We start from the raw sequence: 8,604 nt of genomic DNA on the forward strand, positions 1-8,604 counted from the left end.
ACTTAAAGCATTGCATTAATCATGAAAGAAAGAACATTGAAGGAAAGAGATTTGCATGCATTAAATAAACATCACATAAGACCAACAATTATATGTGGAAATCCTCAGTTAGAGGAAGAAAAATATGATGGGGATAACTCACAATTTCTTGTACTGCAGTGAAAAGAGTGCCTGGTTAAGAGCTTACAATCATGTTCCTTTTGAGAACATCACCCTGTTAAAGATGACTGGTCTCATGTTAAGAATACCTTAGAATCTATTAGGATTCACCTTGCAAAAGGATTTTACACTTCCGTCATGGAGTGACCCTGTTAGGGGATTTTACAAATAGAATCAATTAAGGTTCACCCTATTAAGGGATTTAATCCACTACAATTATTAGAGAGAAACAACTCATTGATCTGATTATGACTCTTTTCTAGTCAATAGATCCTCTCTATATTTTCTTCAATCTCTACTCAGTGATGACTTCACTAATTCATAAGGAACCCTTTTGCACTTAGGTCCTTCTTCACCTTACTCTGATTTTCAATCCCAATTCACTCACAACTCCCATGAATTTGAAAAATAAAGATAAAAAATATGTGTATAGCTATCTTCAATCATGGCATGAACTTTCCCTCCAAAATTCTAACTCAAAAATCATTCTATATGCCAATCAATTCATTCATCAAATCTTGTCAATTATATCGGTGGGACTATCCGTTCATGCCACAAATCTCGCTGGTTCTCTAGCAAGCACTCTGACTTCAACTAGCTCTTTCTAAATTTAACAAATCACATGTTGATGACTACGCATGATTATCCTTTCACTTCGCATGCTTATCAATAACTGTTATGATTTGCTACCAGTTGCTTCCTTTATATCAGTGAACTTGCTTCACTCAACCCAACTACCAATTGCTTCCTATAAACTAGTCTCTACTCACTAATGGAAATCTTTAGTCCCTTGTTCCTCACCAATCTACTATAACCCTTTTCCGACTGGTTGTGATGACATTAGAGCCAATATTTGCCATCATTGACAACCTCTAAGTACCTCAAACTGCATCATGCTCATCATGATGCCAACAAACTCAACCCTAACCAGACTCTCTTAGGGTAACCCTCATGTCTGCTCAGGCATTTAATGCCTATTCTCTCCCCTCTCAAGACTTCTCATATTGACACTTGTCAACAAGGGATTGGATTGAAAGTATCACATGGATTGAAGATCCTACAATCCTAACCCTTGTTAAGATTACTCAATCTTAACCATCCAATTGCCCATTTCTTCTATAAATAGGCCTTATTTCCCTCTTTATCAATCATCCAAGTTTCATTCATCTAGATTATATTCTATTTCATCAAGTATTAAGCTTTTGCTCTCTTTGTTTAATCATAATATTTAACATTTAGAAGCATTTCATATCATTAGCATAGCATATTCATGTTAGTATAGGGTGAACTCACAATGTTGGTTCCCACTTTTTGGTATGAAATCATACATTTTTTAGAAAATATAATGATTTAATCTTTAAGAGGTCCCATTTGAAGTAATTAATTAGAGAGAGTTATATCAAAGGCTCTTAGATCAAAATTTCTTGGATAGAACCTCTCTACTTGTAAATCATACTTGCAATGGAGTATCCTTTGCATCTATCAAATGCTGATAAAAAACCAATTTTACATTAGCTTTTTGGGGGGTCAAATGAATTCATTTATAAGTTTTGTTTTTTTAAGTATTTAGTCCTTATTATAAGCTTTCCAAATAGTATAATTTTTAATATATTTAATTTCATTAATATATTTTTTTTTTATTTCTTATGAATGTAGGTTTTTCATTGAACATGAACTTCTTTGTTCAATGCTTTGGGTAAAATAGTAAACTAATTCAAAAAAATTCTAAAAAATATCTATACACTAGGCATTGATGTCTTCTTTCTAAATAAAATAAAAAAATGAATTTTGATATATATAGAACAAGTTATGTGTTCAAACGTACACCTGTATCTAAATTATAATTAGTCGAACTTCAAAACCAAAAATAAAACCCCCTATTAAGGAGACTAGCTCTCAACCTATGGAGGGAGCTAAGAAGGATGAATAGACCACTATGGTTCGCAAAGGCAAAAACTCTATGGATTCAGTCCAAAATTCACCCGTCAGATCAAGTTCTCAACTGACGGCAAAGCCTCCTACGCAAACACCATCTGCCTAGGTGGTCTCTACGTCGTTTGCTTCAGTTTCACACCCTAGCCAGCAAGGGAAGAATTCTTCTGAGGGTGTCGCTCAACCCCCTTTGGTTTTCACTCCTCAAGTTGTGCCTACGATTTGTGTTTCACACTCTCTGTGCTTCTCTCGCAGCCCTTCTGGGTGTGCTAAGATTGCACATGGTGGTTCGGAAAAAAAGTTGTTATTTTCGATGGGGACTCTCTTCCTGGTCTCAGTTCAATTTTTTTGTGTAATAGCTTCTCTTCTCTTGGGGATGAGGATGACATGCAATATTTTTCATGAATTACATCTCATGGAATGTTTGAGGTCTCACAGACCTCACCAGAGAGTATTTTGTTTGAGATGTTCGTCAATGTGTTTTAGTCCTGGATGTTCTCTGCCTTCAGGAAGTTAAAATTGTTGGTTTCATGCTTACTGCTACATGTTGTGTTATTTGGCCAGATAGCCTTGTTTTTGCTTCCTAGCATGAAGCTAGTTGAGGTGGAGTTGCTACTCTCATCTCACCTCACTGGCTTTCCGTGGTTATTTCTCATAGTTTTTATCCCATGCAGTACATTGTATGGGTTTTGATATCAATTTATAATCATTCTATGGGGATTGTTAATGTTTATGCTCCCAATGATGTGGTTGATAGATCACACTTATAGCATTGGGTTGCTGACAATCTGCCTCTTGTAACTTGGGTCATGTATGGTGATTTCAATATGGTTGAGGTGGTGACCGATAAGGAAATTTTTTTGCCTTTTTGATGGATAGCTAGCAAGAGGGAAGCCTGGTACTATATGCGTAATAAGTGGGTCTTTTTGACCCCAACACTAACCACCACCACCTAGGTGGGTTTTGGCACACTTGGTCTAATTTCAGAGTTTGCTTAGACAGAATATTTAAAAGGCTTAATCATGCTATGATAACTGTGCAATCTTTTTTTTCTTTTTTTGAAGATCAAGGTCTGTCTGTCACTCCTCTTGTTGATGTGACGTTGTTTGATCACTTCCCCATAAATTTTAGCATTGAATGGTAGCCAGCTAGGTCACGTCCTTCCAAGATGAAGTTTTACCTCAACATGTCTCTCCTACATCATCAGGCCACGATGGCCCACATTCAAAGGGTTTGGAATTTGGAACCAAGGCCTTATCATCACACTAGTTGGATTGAGTGGTGGAATGATGCCATTACCCACTCTGCGAGGTTTCTATGCATTTATGGTAGACAAATTTCCATGTACTGTTGACACTCATATGATGCAACCACTAAAGGTCTTTGTGCTACCACAAAAGTTCTGGCCTTTAATCCTTTTGATTCTAACCTGCAACTTTGATTAGCCCAGCTCCATCATTAGAAACAAGTTGCAAATAGCTACTCTACCAGAGGAGCTCAAAGCAAGGACAAGTTACATTGGCTCAAGGTGGGTGACAGGGCCTCCAAAGAACTTATCCTGGCTTTGTGTGCCCATTATTCCTCTATATAGACTAAGAAAATCGAAGAAGGGCATGTTGTTCTCACTGAGCTGCCTGATATTTTGCAACCCTTTGTGCGTCATTATGAGAAGGTGTTCACAACATAGGGAAACTCTCTGGCTAGAGCCCAAGCTTTGCAAGATTGCTTAGCTGATGTTCCCAAAAGGCTTTCCGAGTCTCAGTAGACCTTTTGTGATCTCTTACTTACCATTTATGATCTCAAGGAAGCCATTTTTTCTATGGTGGATGATAAATCCCCTGGGTGTGATGGTTTCCCTTGCGAGTTCTACAAATCCCTTTGGCATTGTGTTGGTCCTAACCTTCATTAGGTCTACCTTGAAGCTTTTCACTCCCAGTCCCTAGTAAAGATGCTTAACCAGGGTAACATCAAATTTATCCCTAAGGCTAGGGATCTAGAGGAAATTTGCAATTGGAGGCCTATTACCTTTCTCAATATCTCATATAAGATCATTGCCAAAGCCTTGGCTCTCAAGATCCATCATCTTCTACCTTTGATTGTTCATGTGGAACAGATTGAATTTATCAAGTCTAGGTTTATTTTGGATAATATTATTGTTGTTTGGGAAGGGATGGACTAGGTCTGACACTCCAAACAACGGGTAGTCTTCCTTAAGATTGACTTCGCTAAAGCGTATGATCATATTGGGTGGCCATTTATTTTGGCTATGCTCAAAGCTCTGGGCTTTAGCCCTAGATTCATTCAGTCTATCCAAATGTTATTCAGAGATGCCTTAGCCTACATCACCATCAATGGTCATTAGTCTGATGCTTTTTGTCTATTCAGATCCATTCACCAGGGCTGTCCTCTGGCTCCTTCTTTATATGTTCTTGCGGCGGAAGGTTTTGGGTACTTACTTGCTAACACTATCTCTACTGGGCGTTTCTATGGAATCTCCCTGCCTGAGTCACCTTCTCAACTTGTCAATGGCCATTTTGTGGATGACAACTTTCTCAATCTCATTGAGGAAGAATATAATGTTTAGGCTGCTCTTCAATGTTTGGACATTTTTTGCTTGGCTTCCGGCACAACCATTCAATGGCACAAGACACAATGTTATAGATAGTCTTTTCTTCCCGCCCCACCTTGGATTCTTCAATATGATTGGAAATGGCTACATCATGGCAAAAAATTTCTCTTTTTGGGCATTCCTTTTACCTTTCAAGCTTCGCTTGTGGATCTTCAGAATGTTGTTTTAGCCTGGATTGAGAAAAAGTTAGCCTATTGGATAACCAAGCCTCTCTCTGCCTGGTAAATTTCAAACTTGTTACAAGGTTTTGGATGCCACTCATGTCTACTACTCTTCATGGTGGGATCCTTCTAAGGAATCTTACATGAAGTTGGAAAGACTTCTGTGTGCTTTTCTTTGGGCCTCTAGTTCTGACCATCAAGGTTTTCATAGAGCCGCTTGGGAGTATTGTTGCCTTCCCAAGGAGTCCAAAGGGCTTGTCTTATGTAATAAACAGATCATCGGAGCATTATCTATCAACAAGGGTTGGAAAATCCTTCTTTAGCATTGCATTTCTTTGAGATTTCCTGCCAATAGGCTGGCTTGGAAGGGGATTGGTTTTCAAACCCTACTCATTATGAAAGACCTAGTTGAGATCGAGGGTACTTTTGTTGGTAAAAGAATCTGTCATTCTTGTGAAGCTATTAATGCTTGGCTTCAATGGGTGGGTGATGGTTTTCATGATGGGATCTCCATGAATCAACATAACCTCTAGTGGTCTCCTCTTTTTCATGTGCAAGGGTTACTGCTGGCCAAAATCCAGGATGTTAGTGCTCTGCATTTTCATAAACATGACATTCAAACACCTAAGGATCTTTATTCCTGAGTTTCTATGAGTATTCGGTCATGGGATGACCTCCAAGTCCAATTTCTTCTGTCTTGATCGGATCGATAGACTTATGACCTTTTGGTTTCAGCCTTTCCCTCTCATTTGTTACATAAGCTTGGCATTCAGGCTATCAGACCTTGGTGGAAGGATTGGAAGTGGTATCCTTGGACTACTTTCACTAGCTACAAACCCAAAATGGGTTATCTCTGGTTGGTACCTCATTTTCCTATGATCCATATTCTTAATGAGCGGTGGCATTTGTAGTCTTCTCAGAAATCCTGGAGACTAGGGTTTCTTGCTCTCTGGTTTGCCACCACTGAACCCAAGATTGTGCACTTTGCTTGGTTTGTGCTTTTCAAGGGTTGCCTTTGGGTTCAATACTTAATAATTTGGGGGGTTCCTAATCCCCAATGCCCTTTTTGTGGTTACCCAGAAACTTTTATGCACATTTTTTGGTTTTGTAGAAGAGATCAACAGTATTGGAGCTGGATCCATGATTTCTTTCGGCCTAAGCTCTTTTCTTAGCATATGGCTCTTCTGGGAGATTCGCCTAGAATCCCCTTCAATTTTTTCCCAAATATTCCATGCTTTCAAAATGGAGATCCTATTTACTCTTTGGAAAGATAGAAATACAGTTCTTTTTACTCACAACTTTTTGATATTAATGTCTCGCTTTATCCTAAAGCTTGCATTTGTAATAATGTATTAATGCAGATTCAGGTACAAGAAAATAAAGTGGCTCTTGAGGTGGGCCAATTACAGGAGCTCCTTCAGCATTGGGGCAATTCCCCTTGTGCGATTGCCAAAGTGCTGCTAGATTTTGTTTTTATCAACTGCACTTCGCCTCATGGTTGCCATCATGGCCGAAGTTCCTCTGCCTGATGCTCTTAGACCTCGCAGTCCCAGGTTCCTCGCCACTCCTCTGGTTAGAGAGATGATGTGTGGATATGCCACTTGGCTTCTCTTCCACGTCATGGCTCTACCTCGGGGTGGCCTTCTGCTGCTCCTGTTACTTTAGCTCCTACTACTAGTGATGGCTTTGGGTGGCCTACTGCCACCACCTCCAAGTTTCCTCGCCTGACTCTAGCTATTTCGCCTCCCAGGCGGGAGGAAGGAGAAGATGAAAAAGACCCTAAAGTTGGATGGTCCATGTCAAACCCTACTCCTAGCCTTGTTGATGTATGGGGCAAGAAAGATGATCCAGATCCTTCCCCCTTGGCTTCCTCTACTTTGGCTGCTTAAGGAAGTTTTTTGATGAATAGCTTTGTTTTTTGACTCTGGCTTCTTGTCGTGTGACCCTCGCGGGGTGATCTTGTATCCCCCGACCTTTTTTTGTGATTATGTACTTTAATATTTTAATCTAATAGAGAAGGCCTATTCATCAAAGCTTAATAAAATGAAAAATATCCAACATATCACTATCAAACCAATTGCATGCCCTGAGTATTGATGTTACAAACCCAAATTCAAAAGAATTATTTTTTTATCATTTATAGAAAAAAAGTTATGCATTTTGGGATGCACATCACTCTTAAAAAATGTTGTTTGCTGTAAAAAACTACTTTTTCAGGGAGATGGAAAAATCATTAAAATTTTATTGAAAAAATATATTTAGAATCTACAAACAAGATGTTACAAATCAGTACTTTACATCATCTTCAAATTCATAATGGTTTAAAAGTTATAGGTGTCAAAAAGTGAAGGTTTTTTTCAAAATGTTTATCTAAGTGTCAAAGTTGGTCAAAAGGTGGGAACTAGTATTATAAGTTCACCCTATATCATTTTGGAATAGATTAATATCTATATCATAGCATAGCTAGTTTCATTATCATATCATAATATCTCATCTTAGCAAGTTTTGTTAATCATCATATAGATCTTAGTTTCTTTGCATAGAGATCATCTTATCACACATATCACTCATTTTTTGAGTTGTCATTCCAAGAGTCAATTGTTCAATGATCCGAGAGAAATCATGACTCAAGGAATCCTATGAGATAGAGAACAATGGAATGGTTTTGAGAGGATATTGGTTTAACTTGTTTAACATGTTGTATCCTTCATAAGTAATACTTCATTGGTATGCTTGTTCGTTTAATTCTTAATTGATCACTGACATCTTTTGAGGTATACATTTTTGGCACTCACCATGGGGCAGACCCACAACTTTAACATTTTCTTCATATTTTCATGTAGACCCAGAATGTAGGTTCTTTTAGTGCTTTTGTCAATTCTTTTGGCACCTTTGACAGTTATTTGGCACTTTTGGCAACTCTTCTAGTGCATCTAATAATTATTCTAGTGCCTTGAACATATATTATGGCACCTTTGAATATTATTCTATCACTTTTAACCTTTCTTCTGGTGTGTTTACCTGATATTCTGGTGCATATGTTGTGTGTTTTAGTGCTTTTGTCTTAGACAAAAGGTTAAAATTTTGTAACCTCAAAAAAGAACTTAGGCCTCTAAGCCCACCATCTTAGCTAACTTATTGAAGGGTTTTGGAAGTACTAATATTTGTTGCATGTTCTAAAGCACTTAGAATAAAATTTTACTTTGCTTTTTGAAATTTGATAAAAAGAATTTACATTTCCTTTCTTGCAAAAGATAAAAAGAACTTCATATTTCATTTGGTGCAAGTAAAAAGAATAACATTCTCTTTTTGGGCTTTAAAAAGAAACCTCATTTTCATTTTGCAAAAGGTAAAAAAAACAACAAACCAAACCTTTCTTTTTTGCAAAGTAGATCATATTTCCTTTGACTTGCAATCTAAAAAGAACAAAAAAAATTCATTTCTTGCTACAAAGGGATAAAAACAAATCCTCACATTTCATTTTGAAAAGATAAAAAGAATAAGCTACATTTACATTTGCAAAGTTTCATTTTGCATGGTTTTATTTTGTTGACCAAGTTTTTCTTTCAAATTTTTCCAAGGTTCAAACATCACAATTGTTGGATAAAAAGAACACCATGTTTGTTGGAGCAACATCTCGAAGTAGAAAAATAGATCACATTGCAATGATGGGATAAAGAGAACAACTTGTATACTATTCTTGGAAGTGATAGGTATATGCTC

Source organism: Cryptomeria japonica, chromosome 7 (genome assembly GCF_030272615.1).
Source record: "Cryptomeria japonica chromosome 7, Sugi_1.0, whole genome shotgun sequence".
NCBI lineage: Eukaryota > Viridiplantae > Streptophyta > Pinopsida > Cupressales > Cupressaceae > Cryptomeria > Cryptomeria japonica.